The sequence below is a fragment of the Pteropus medius genome, unplaced genomic scaffold (assembly GCF_902729225.1).
Source record: "Pteropus medius unplaced genomic scaffold, Ma_sr-lr_union100, whole genome shotgun sequence".
In the NCBI taxonomy this organism is placed as follows: Eukaryota; Metazoa; Chordata; class Mammalia; order Chiroptera; family Pteropodidae; genus Pteropus; species Pteropus medius.
This window is the reverse complement of record NW_024340849.1, coordinates 25,075,999-25,090,037: the sequence shown is the minus strand read 5'-3', so window position 1 is coordinate 25,090,037 and position 14,039 is coordinate 25,075,999.

The window sequence follows — 14,039 nt, the reverse complement described above, 5'->3', positions numbered from 1 at the left end:
TGGAATTTCCAATTTCAATGACTGCATTTATGAACTATTTTTAATCATGTTTCGATACTCCTATGTCCTCCCTTCCTGAGGATCTGCCATGTTGAAAGACTCTCTTAGAAAATAATAATAGTAATACAGTATTAGAGCTAGAAGTGACATTAAACATTATCCGATCATTTTTTGTTGTTACTTTTAAGAGATGAAGCTATTAAGGTCTAGCAAAGCTACTTGGTCATGCAAAGTCACAAGGCCAGATAGAGCAGAGGTAGCACTAGAAGCCTGGCCTCCAGGTCAGTGTTCAGGCTTTCAAGACTAACTAGAACTATCACTTATAGCTTGTCACCTGTTAAATTCGGGTTACGAGTGCCCCTCTAGTCTAATGCCAGTTGTATCTTATTCCATCTTTTCAATATTTAATATTTATAACTATGTGCCAAAGAGTGGAGTCACGCCAGTGGACTAACAGGCATGATCCCTGTTCTCAAGATTCCTAGGCTTTCATTCTCTATGTCCTCTAAGAATATCAAAAAACAGATTCCACAGTCTCCTGAGACACTCACATTCATGCAGCCACTCCCATTCACCTTGTTCCTTGCCATTTCTCCATCACCAGAAGGCCCTCCTATAGCCTCACCTGGCTTAGACACTTACTCAACTTCTCTTTCTGTCATTTATACAACCCTCCCTTGATGGCAGTTGCTGGCAGCTTCTTTTGCTCAAGGTATTTCAGTCTGGAAAAAATTAAAAGCATGGAAGAGTGCCTTGAGCAACAGTGACTGCTGTTAAGTGCTTTGGCAGTTTGTCAAGATTTAGCCACCTGCCTGGAAGAAGTTTTACTCACCAGCAAATTTCGCTCCCTCTATTACGTCACTGTCTCCCTCCTCCAAAACTCTCATAAACAGTGGATCATTTTTGTATTTATTCATTATGAACTTCATGAAAGTCAAAGGTGTTTTGACTTGAAAAACCACTATGGCATAAAACCAGACTTTAAAAATCTCCAATTTATTTTCTTCTGGATGACTGCTTTCCAGCATTCCTTCAATCTCAGTATCGTTCTTTGCCAGAACACCTGATGGTTATGTAAGGACAAATCCAAGTGCAAACAGACTCATCTTCCTTTCTCATTCTCCTCTGTTTCCCAGTGGAGGCAAAAATATAAATAAATAAATAAATAAATAAATAAATAAATAAATAAATAGAATAATTAAAACAAATCTCAAGATCTATTGAAAAGAAATAATTTTGACTGCTGCCAAAAACTCCTCTCCTCTTGCCAAATCTCACAAAATCATTTTATTATTTCCTTAAAAATAAAAATTAGAGAGGAGTATTCTTCTATTAAAGTTATAGATATTTGAAGGAGACTGTATGTAATTTCAAATAAAAAGGCAGATACAGGTGGAAGCCTGGAACTCTTGCGTTTTATTAAGGGGGAGCTAAACAATAGTGCCTGGCATCTGAGAGACATGAAAGCAAACATTTTAGAGTTGGACCACTCTGTAACCCTGGAAAATTAATGTGTACTGTGTAGAAATACAGCAAACACTCTACGACAATGCCTCTGTTCTTAGAGAATTGTTTCATTAATATAGCTGTACCAGCTCCTCACTGAGTCATCTATACACTTGTTTTCGTGGCTGGGGTTTCACTGAAACTAATTTCATAGAGATGGAAAAGAGGGAAAATGAGAGAAGTGGAGTCTGAAACTAAGTTTTGTGGCTTATGCTAGAAATAAAAAAGGGAATTGTAATATTTGAAATCAAGCCAGAAAAGCGAATAAAACAATATTTTGCTTCCTTAAGTGTTTATTTTTAAAGTTAATTTTTACCTTGAGACTATCAGCACCTTGAAAGATGGAGCACATTTCATAATTGCCAGATAAAGCAGAGTGACAACTTCTATATCCAATATCTAGATGGTAGATCAAATTTTTCAGTATCACACACAGAATGGCAGAAGTAGAAAGAAGCAAATGAATCCAAGAATGTGACTCCCTTGTTCAGCAGGAGAAATCTGACCTCCATGCATAAGGTCTCATGGTCAGTTGGTGGTAGAGAAAGGACAGGTACATAAGTCTGAGCTCCATGATCAACTAGTACTAGTTTGACTCTGTTGTGCCTCCTGGTGGGCTGTACTTGACTTACCCTAACTATATGCTTGTAACTGCAAGTGCTTTATTTCACTAGATAGTCTGAATCTAATATGTTTTCTCTCCCGTTCCTTTTTTTCCAGATTATGCCGAACCTTCAAGATTGAAAGCGCCACATCCTTCTAATAGTTCCACCATCCAATCTCTTCATTCCAGCCATTCTTCACCCAATGACAAGGAATTGTCTATGCCCATCTAATAGGAACTATGGCTGCAGAAATCCCCATTACTCACATTCTTCAAGAGGTTGACTTCCCTTATGTCTTCCTTTTCCCTGCCTTTCTACCTTTGCCTAGGAATCCTTCCTCCTTCATGCTGTGATTGGAAAACATTTTGAAATATTAAGAAAACATTAACTTTCATTTGTCTTCCTCACTGTTCCTTTTTTCCTCACCTTCATTCAACTTTCTCTCATTCTATTGTTATTATGCTCAGGGTGGAAGGCTAGAATAGCCTACAGGTATTTATAATTTTTTTTTTCTCAAAAGGTTAAATCCTTTAGAACAGTTAGAACATTTTCAAAGATCAAGTGATGAAAGATTATGATCTGAAAAAAGAACTAAAAAGAAATGTGAAAAGTGAATCCACTTGCAGCCTTCCCCATAATAGAAAGTTATCCAAAGCTGGTTTGAAAGTGGAGAAAGGAAGTTCTGGAGATCCTGGAGCAATGAGGGTCTGGTCCTTGAACCCAAGCAGCACTGTTGGTTAATGGCAGGATCTCCCAACTGGAATGGCAGCAGAGTATATGGGCTCTGGGCACAGGGTTTCCAGGCTTCATTAAAATTTCCAAGGCCTGACCATGGACCTGAGGTAGCATAGAGCCTGGGGACATGAACAGATCATGCACCCAGGAATAATGGATGCCTCTGAAGTAATCTATATAGACAGAAAATGGAATGTTAGCATCTCCCCAAATCCTCAAGCTATGCATAAGATACTAGAATCCTATATCACCATAGGGAATTTTCAAGAACAACTAAACTTTATAAAACCTGGTGGAATGGGGAATTATATTTGGAAATAAAGTTGAGTTCCAGAAAAATAAGAAAAAAGGGTATTTCTTACACACCTGAGGTGGTACTCTGAAATTTATCCCTCTATCCTACCTCACTAGATTCTAGAGTCAGTTCAGACTTGTAGGTGCTGAACTGACTGTGGCAGATATTAAAACAAAAAGGAGGTTGGAGGGAAACAACTTCCAATTAACAAGGTCTGTCTTAGCGCAGTGACTTTGGGGTATCCTGATCTCAATAGTGGTCTCAGCAGCATTCTTAAGCCTCATCCCTTTCAAATAAACTATCATCACCTCACCACCTAGGAAGCCCTGTGATCTTGGACAGTGTCAGTTTTCTCAACTATACTTAAGAGTTAATCACTGTACTTACCCTTTTAGGGTTATTTTGAAGATGAAATGAGTTAATACATGCAAATTACCTATAACGCCACTTAGCACACAGTATGTAATCAGTAAATATATTATTTTTTAATCAGTGTATTAGCCTCTCATTTCTCTCCTTCCCTAGATAGAAATGGCATGACTGGTCCTGTTTGTTCTTTGAAACGTAAAATATTTGGCATAGATTTTTGTTTTATTCTGTAGAGTCTAAGCTGCAACGTGAAAAATGCACTGGTAGAAGAGGAAATGAGTATGAAAGTAGAATGGGAAAGAGCCTTTTCTTCTACTTCTTCCTTGCCTTCACATAGTAGTTAAAAAAAAAAAAGGAATTTTAAAAACTCTTAAAGGAAATATGTAATTCCTTCAGGGATGGGCTAAAAGGAAAGAAAAGTTTTGAGACCAATTCTAGGAGACAGCAAGAAGAGAAAATAAATAAATAAATAATAACTAAATACATAAATAAATAAGTAATAACATTATTTTGTGGTACATAAATAAAAAATAACTTAGCACCAGGAACTGGCTAGTTCAAGTTATGTCCCCAAGTTTTAACACAGACCTGAAACCTCAGTTTCTCAACTATCACCATCTGCTTTCATACCTCTCCACTGCACCTTAGCACCTACTTCTGCCTCTCTACAGACCCTGTCCCGTTGAAGCTCTGGGTGCAGATGAAAGGGGCAGTAAGGACTTAAGGCTAAGATAACTCTGTCCCACCACTGCAAGCAGAGATCCATTTCTGGAGATGCAAATTTAAATTCTGAATGCATTATCCCACAGAAACATTGCTACGCTTTGTATTTAGTTTCCATAGTGTTTTTAGGACATTACTGTAGTTCAGCTACATTATGACTTAAATAGGCTTTTGTGAGTGGCTTGGGAACTAAAACACCGTGTCTAAAACACATTTCTATGGGAAAAATGCTTTCCAACTTCAAAAATGAACTTGTAAATCAAACTTCTTTTCAATATATAAAAAGGAAACTATTGGTAATAGCAAGTGTTATACTTTTATTTGAATGTCTCATATTATAAACTTGATGTAAAATACTAAAAGGTAGCTTTCTCTGGAATTTCTTTATAACACTCCACCTACACACATACTCCAACATTTATGCACATGACCGACATAGTATTTTTCACATAGGTGTTCAATTAAATTAATATTGGTTGAAACCGACTTATTGGGTTTGCTAGAGCTGGCTTTTCTGAGAAATTGCTCTCGGAATCACCAAAGCAAATTTACTCGTTAACTAATTTGTTTTGATTGAAGTTTATTTTTCCCAAAGTTATTCTTATTTTTAATATCAAATGAAAAAGAAACACACAAAAAAAGCTGTGTGTCATATTTGCTAGGAACGAGTTGCTTAAATAAAAGCAAACGGCATGGCAGCAGCAAGCCCTGTGCAATGAGTACAGACTGGTATAAATGACCAGGAGGAATTACCTCTAATGATATTTCATTTCTTGCTCTTTTTTTAAAAGGGCAAAGCCATCACAGAGGTCGCTTTTAACAAACCTGTTTGTTTTTCCGTTCTCAGTGTTTGTCTGCACAATCAAGACCCAACCTCACCTCATTTCCTCGACTCCACAACACTTCTCCTCCTTACCGGTTCCCTCCTCCTCTTTCTTTCATTTTCTTCCCCCACACCCCCGCTTTGAAAACTCTAATGACTAGAATAAACCAAAATGTCAACATTTGCAATTCTGGAGTTTCATTTAAGCAATAAAAATAATAATTAAAAGGGTAAAACCTTAGAGAGATTTCTTCATTTTATATGGTTTGCCAGCAATGATACACATTCAAAAAAGCCAGTAAAAGAATTAATTAGAAACAGCCAAAGCTCAACAAGCTCTGCAAGTTAATGAAGCAGAGAGGAAAATGTCATCTTTGAGACCCAGAGCTGCATTGGCTTGGATAATATCCACTCCTGCCTTACTCTCCTAACTAAACCTCTTAATCTCTCCTCGAGAAATCAATGCTAATGACACGGATTTACCAAGAAATGACAGCAACATGATACCAGGAGAGCTGCTCCTGTTTAATGTAACTTAGTACTGATGGGAACACTCAGAGTTTCATTCTGACAGCAAGTTTTTGTTTAGCATGCTCCTTATGGGACTCAAAGTAATGGAAGAGCTTCATTTTATTTTATTTTGATTCTTTCCATTGTGAGTTTGTTTTTTATATTGCTCCCTCTATCCCTCTTTTCAAAGCTTTTTTTTCTCCAGTCCTAAGATTTCTACCCCTGCCATTCCCATCCACAGTCTACAATCCAGTCTTATTTCCTCTATCTTTCTTCAGAACGGTTCTCTCATGGCCACAGGTGGCATTGTAATGTACACAGTTTTTCCCCCATTCTCATGTACACAAGGTAATTTATATGCACATATCTGCTTATTTGTGTTACCTTTTAATTTGTCTATTTGTTTAGTTTCTGTGGTCAAAACATACAGGATTTTGCAATATGTCTAGAATACACAATTCACATAAATTTAAGGACTATCATTTTATTATTAAAAACATAAATTTAATGTTCATGCTATATAACAGTGCTGTCCTTAAGTACATCATACTAAGAGGCATTTTCTATAGAATATTATACCTGTAAAGAATTGGAACCATAAAGCACTGGATTTGTCTATTTGACCACTTACTAGATAAGTGACTTTGGGAAGGAAATTCAATCCTTCTGAAGCCTTATACTCTCTAAGGAGATATAAATATCTATCATGCATTTCTCTGCCCATAAGAAGTAATGAGAAAATCTAAAGTGCTTAGAACATATTTGGTTTTCAATAACCCTGCCTCCTTCCCTGTCCCCTTCTTTAATTCCTTCTTTTGGAGTTACCAAAATATATTGTACCTCACTTTTGCATGAGTGCCCATCGGTCTTTGAAACATAGCCATTGTGGTCACACAGGTCTCTTTCCTTTGAGATAAACATCTCAGTAGAAATGTCAAACTTCTCTCCAATTACAAAGATGTCAGAGCAATTGTCACTATTCCTCTTGATTTGAAGCTCCCAAATGAAAATGAGACTTGTATGGATAGATTAACGAGTATAAATACAGCGTTTAATTTTATGGCCTAAGAATATTATCAGGAAAAAGTTCATATCTTATGGAACCTAAAAGCTACACAATTGAGGGATTTTCCTTTTAATACAAAAATGCTAAACTGGATACAAGGCCATGGAATGGGTCATGAAACTTAAGCTTCATTTAGTTTCATAGGAAAGAACAAATAATAAGATCCTGCCCCTCCAACCACACACATACACACACCACATCCTATCAACTATTCAGGAGCATTCAGTGAATCCCTAAAACTTAGTTGCAGTTCAGAATCCATTGAGGAAGGAAGAAGAGTCAAAGGTGTCTCTATACATACTGAGATAACGTTCCTATCATCTAGTAAAACGAGACGTAGAATTTTCTTAACAGGAATTCAGTTCGATTTTTAAAAAAGAAAGTAGAAAGCTACTTTTCTAGAACTGAATGTGTGAATATATAACTAGACATTCATGAATGTATAAGTAACTTCAGATATTTATATAAATGCAAAGAGGAAAGAAATAGAATGCTATTGATGAAAAGTTCTAAAGAAATGGTGGTGTTGGAGAAGTGTGACTTTAGATAGCGGGATCAGGAAGATGAAATTTGAGGCTCTTAAAAGATGAGAAGAGTCAGCTATGCCGAGAGGCAGGGAGAGAGAAGGTCCAGCAGAGGGGATAGCTAGCAAAAGACCTGGAAGCCTGGAAGAACTGTGGAATATATAAAGAGGAAAAGAGAAAATGGTATTAGAGAAATTTGGAAAAATTGTGTCTTACTTGTGGATTACATGCTGTTGAGTTGTCTCCAACTCTTACTGACTCTATGAAGAAATGATGCCACAATGTCTTGTTCTCAACAGCTCTGCTCAGGCCTTGTAGACTCATACTTAAGGCTTCTTTCCTGGAGTCAATCCATCTCATACTTGGTCTTCCTCTCTTCCTGCTGCCTTCTATTTTTCCCAGCGTTACTGTCTTTTCCAAAGAACCCTGACTTCTTATGATGTGCCCAAAGTGGGACAGCTTCAGTTTTGTCACTTTTGCCTTCAGCAATGTTTCAGGCTTAGTTTACTCTAGGATCTACTTGATTGTCATTCTGGTTGTCCAGGGTATCCATAGAGATCTCCTTCATCACCATGGTTCAAATGAATCAAGTGTCTCACTTAGTTAACAAAATAAAAACTACAATGTAAGCATCAGAAGGCAAAAATGTCCTTTGTTTATTATCTGCACTCTTTCACTGAATTCTGTTGGAGTGTATATACTGTTGCCTTTCTATCAGAAATTTAGTTAGGTAAAAAATAATGGAAGTGGATTTTGAAATCATGTATACAACTCTATTCATAGTGAAGACAATGGTCACTTAAAGCCTACAAACTTTTAAACTCTAAAGTAACTAGTTTTATCAATAAATACATGCACTGAAAATACTTGCAATACCTTTCAATGTTTCTCACAGAATTGGATAAATGCACCGAAAATACTTGCAATACCTTTCAATGTTTCTCACAGAATTGGAACATTGGGATTTGGGGCAGCCTCAGTGTTTCTCAGTTTCTCTCTGACTTTTGGCCTTTTAGCAGCACCTCCCTTCATAGATCATATACCTGAAACTCAAAATTCAAATTCCAGATTTCCTTTAAGGTCTTACATGAGGCTGGGTGCCCTTTAAGCTACATTGCATTTATTAACTTCTATCAGCTATATTTGGAATGAGGGGTTTGACTCTTCTCTTAGAATATCAAAAAGGAAGCACAGATAAGTCGCAAGGCTGGGTGTTGGCTTCACTCTGGAACACAATTTAAAGAGCTCAGAAGGCAGTAGCATAAATATGAGGCAGAGACATTTGCTATCTACAAAAGTCTTGAGTTTCCCTGGTATGATACTGTACTGTTGCTAGTTAGAAGTTATCTAGCCAAGGACTACATTTACCAGTGCCCTCACTCCCACTCTCTGTTTTCAAGAGGGGTTGAGTTTCATCAATAAAATGTGAGCATAGGTGATATAACTTCTGAAGCAAATTAAGTAGCCAGTATGTTTTGTCTGTCCTAATCCATTGGCAGAAAACATAGGCTCCTTATTTTTCTACTTACTGGAGCCTATTGGACAATTACATGAGAAAGAAATACATGTCTCTTGTGTTAAACTGCTAAAATTTGAGGGTTTGTTTTGTATAGCCTCTTGCATTCTCCAACTAATAAATGGCATCTTTAAAATTCTTGATCTACAGCAAACTGAATTCACTGAATTCACATAGTGGAGGTATGAAATTAAATTTCAGAGTTTTAGTTTGTTTTGTCTTTGTTTTCTCTTCTTAAACGAAAGAGGTGGCAGAAAATCTTCTGGAGATGGCTAAAGGTAGCTCTCCCTGAAAAGTGGGCATAGAATTTATTAGAATGATTTTAGAAGATATTCTCAGAAAATTACCCCAAATTCAAATTTATTTGGGGTAGCCTCCTGGAGAAAGACAAGAAAGTACATACGACTAGTACAGCAATTCAGAAGAAAATCTCACTTTTCTTAAGACCATGAATTGATAGGCAGGAAAAAAAAAAAAGTGGCTTTTCTGGGTCTGTGGTGTGGTAATACTGGACCTAAAGTGAATGCGGAGTCCCTAGGGCTTGTTTGTGCCCTGGAAGATATGGAAATGGAAATGGAAACTTTGTAAAGGAAAATTTAGACCAATTATACTAATTTGGAGCTCTTGGTTGAGGTTAGCATGAGTAAGACTATCCTCCCTACAAAGCCATAGCAGACTGTGGGTGGCCAATTTTTAACAGCAATGCCATGTCACAGCAAGACATTCTGGATGTAATGAACTGATCAGACTCCAGCTCTTTTCCAATTATAAAGGAAAAACCAAACACAGCCCCCCGTATTGTTTCCCCTAGGTGTCATTTGATGGTCAATAGGAAAACAATGGACTTTCTCCTAATTAAAGTAGTTGAGGAATACAGTCATCCATATTGTCTCTTTTGTAAATAAAATGTAGGAAGAATCTTTAAGATTATATCTATTTGAAGATTTTTAAACATGCAATATTCCTAATATTTGTATAACTTCTTATAATTTATTAAAGATGGTCACAGACTTTATTTTATTTTACCTTCTTGGCAAATCAATAAGGTAGATATTATCATCTCAACTTTATTGATAAGGAAACTATGGTTCATTGAGATAAAGTAACTTGCTCCAGATTACACTAATATTAAGTGGTGAGGCATAATTCAAATCCCAGATTTTATATAGCCTGTAATCTTAAATTTGTATCTCAAAACCATGATGTAAACCAACTATATCAAAAATTACTCGTCTTTTTGTTGCTACCTTATAGCTGTCTCTGGGGATTCTTTGCTCCACAATCTCCTCTGATTTCTAACAAAGAAAAGGCTACAGCTAACCACTCCTTTTTCCTGCTTCATTTATTCCTTTCTAAAACATGGTTAACATCTAACTTTATTGATTTAAGAATTTTCAGAAAGGTAAAAAGTAGCTGCTACATACCTCTCACACACACCCACATACACATTTCAGAGATACCTGATTTAATACAAAATAAGATCATTGTTTGAATTCTAGGTTGATAATTGATTGACAATTTTGTACCCTTGAATAAATTCAAAATAACGTCTAAATACTTATGTATAGCTTCTATTGTAATTGATTCAGATAAAGTATGTGGAGCTGAGTACAGTGGCAGAGAGGATAGAAATCAAAAACAATTTTTTTTTTCTCTAAAATCACATACTTCTTTACACCCCTTACTGAAGAAGAAATCGAACACTCACAGGAGTTTTATGCCGTTGGATCTTGAATATTTTGCAATATTCAAGTTTATTTCTTCAGTGGTTTAGTCACTGCACCTTCATTCTGAAATTTTCCTCACAGGGATTACCTACTATTTCCTTCACAAACTAAATAGCTAAATAGCATGTGTTTCCCTATGTGATATGGGTGACTCAACCTGAATGAGGAAACAGGGACATGTACAGAAAAACTAGATGACAAAGGGTTAATGGGGTTATTTTCTCCTTATTGAAAAAAGAAAAAAAAAAGATTTATTCTATATCAGCATTAGAGCATGGTCCCAATGCAGTAATTTCCTCAAATAGTGACCCTCTGAGAAACGATTATTATGAAACTAATTTACAAAAGCATGAGATAAATATTAAAATAGAAACATTAAAGATTTTAGCCTCTTGCAGGTTCTAAGAAACTTGGAGTAAATATTTACCTTAACTTTTCTGCCATGGAATTACTTTGTGAATCTTACCATGAAGAAGATGACTTTTTTCCAGTTATTCTCAATAGCATTTCTTTCAGGGTGATTGCTGCCTTTTCTCTTTCACACTCTAATGTTATATTGGAAATGCTGTAAGCGTGCTCATATACTGTTGTGAATTTGAAAGGATACTTATGACAAGAAACAAAAGACATTCTCTTTCCTTATGGCTTCCACCATCCTTACTTTGGGAGCTGATAAACTGTTTTTTAGTTGTTGTTTGTTTATTTTTCTAAGGTTTTTAACATGAGAAAAATAAAAATGTGGAGATTTGTATGATGGGGGTTGGAAAAAAGTTTCAGTTTAATAAAATGAATCTTTTCATCTGAGTCTATAGGACAACAACCCCATCAACTTGCAAAGCAAAAAATCTAAGTTTGGCAGACAGCTTTGTCTATGTCTCTAAGTTTCCAGACATCCAGGTTAATGGATTTTTTATACTGAATAGATTGGTTGTCTTGAAGTTAGAGGCAGCAATATACTGCCTTTGGATATTTGATCATATTGTTTATATATTCATTTCATATATCTGCTCAGAAAAGTTTAGGATTATAGATCTATTGTGTATTTGTTTATGTGAACGGTATTTCATCAGCTGTGTGTGTGTGTGTGTGTAAAAAGTGTGTGTGTGTGTATTTTACCTTCTTATCAGCCTTTATACTTTCTTTCTGATACTCTACAGATCCCCAGGCTGAGTCTCCTATAGAAATGAGTTATTGAGGCAGTTCAAAGAAATGGTTACTTTCTAACCAAACCAAGCATGCAATAATACTGCTTTAATATTTAATCTAGTCAATTATTAGGATATAATTTATCCAAATATGAATCTCTTACTTTTCTGCAGGAAAAAAAAAGAACTTCTTCCTGAAGAAGTTAACTCTTCTTCAGGTAATCCTTTTGTAGTTACCCACACTCTATCTTTAATTTCTTATATATAGGCACCTACTGTCAACACTGCAATAACTCAACCTAACACAGACAAATTTCTTCATACAGCTCTTCTTACTCTTTGCCTAGTACCGCACTCATGTGATCAAGGCAAAACAACGTGACATTTAACTCCACAACTCCATAAAAATTTCTTGCACAAAATCTTTCAATGGCTTCATTTTTAGTAAATCCAATAGATTTATCTTTATTGTGTTCTTTACAGCATTTGACACTGTTAAACTTTTTTCTTCTTGAAAGATTTTTCTCCCTTTAGCATCTATCTGGCTTCTGCTTCTCAATTTCTTTCCTTTTCTTTATTCATCTACCTATTGTTTGATGTTATATCACTTAGGGGCTTTTTTTCTCTTATTCTAAATCTTTTCCTGGACAACCTCAACTCTACTCCTTTTGAGTCAATTGTTACATTTATGAAGTCCAATCACATATGTATCCGACTTCCAACTGAATCTATCCACTTGAATATTCTTCCATCACACTCCAAACTCTACTTAGTCTTCATGTAAAGCACTATTTTTCTTTGTTTTCCTGACCTGTTATGGAATGAATGTTTGTGTCCCTCTCCAATTCAGATGTTAAAACCTTCCCTTTCTTTACTCTTCTTAATGTGATGGTATTAGGAAGTGACAGCTTGGGAGGTAATTCGGATTAGATCAAGGTGTAACCCTCTTAAATGAGATTAGTACTCTTTTAAGTGCCATGAGAGAGCTAGCTTCCCCAGTCTGCTCTTCACTATTTGAGAATATAACAAGTTGGAAGTCTACAATCTGGAAAGTGGCCCTCACCAGAACTGAACCATATAGCACCTTGATCTTGAACATCCAGCACCAGAACTGTAAGAAAGAATTATCTATATGAATGACTGCATAAAGTGAAAACTCAAATTTTATCAAGACAACCTTCTGCCAAAACCTACTAGTAGCATAGCATACACTAGCCCTATGAGGATGGGTTCCCAATTTTCTCTTTGATCTTAGCCCTTCCACCTCACTCAACTCTCCATCCAAACTATCTTGCATGAATTACTAGAGACATAACATACTTTCTTCACTTCTAGGCCTTTGAATATTTCATGTCCTTTTCTTGGATCTTTCTATCCCTCATAAATACTGTTCTTGACTATTCATCTTAAGACCTAGCTTAAATATCACTTCCTCTGGGAAAATCTTCTCTAGATAAGGGATCCTGTGTAGGTCTCCCTAACTCTGTTAACAAAGTATACTTACTTAAAACTCCTTTACTGAAAAGCAAGTTCTAGAACGAAGGTTTTACTGTTCTGCAGAAAACTTAACACAAAATAGGCATTGAAACAAATTTGTCTGACAGAATAAATTCTTAAAAATGCTTTCACGATTCTATTGTATGTCTATAAATATTCCTATTGTACAGGTCAGGAAAATCAGGCTTACAGTGGACTAACTCTGGTGTAATACTATACCTTTTGTGAGTCTTGTTATCATTCTTTATCTCCTAATGCAGTTTGTATCTTACAAACAAAATTAATACTTCTCATTTGAAATGACAGACTACTCTGAAGCTGCCAATTTTGCCAATTTTCATAGTAGACTCGAGAAAAATGTCTGAGATTTTTCATTACTTTGGTAACAAACATATTTACCATAATTTGCAACACCATTCTTAGATCTCCTCTCCACCCCAGAGATTACTGTTTCCACAAAACTGCCCAAAAGCTATGTTACTACTAGAGGAACACCTATAGGTTCAGTTTTTCCAGCTGATTCAAATGAGAATAGATGTAATCTTCTTTACAGACTGTTTTCTTCTAAATCATTGAAAGATAGCTATCTCTGCAAGCATCTGTAGTTTGTTCATGTCACAGGTTTCCAGTTGGAACAGCCAGACACTTATTTTCTGTGCTTAGACGTAATCAGGGTTATTATTATAGAATGGTTACTAGTAGCATAGGCACTATTTCAAAGGAACCATTCAGTGAGTACTAAATTTCTCTTGATATCCGTGCTTTCTTTTTTTCTGTATATTACTCAGTTTAACTGTTATCACAAAAATTTTAAACTCAAAGAAATTCAGATTATGTATTCTAGTTCTCTTTTCCTCTTATTTTTTGCTCATTTTACAAGTAAATAAACTAAAAGCTTCAGAATATTAATTTCATACTTCTTAGTGCTTGAGTGGAAGTTTAGAACACCCAACACATTAGTAAGACTAGAAGTTTTATGAGTATATCTATGATACTAA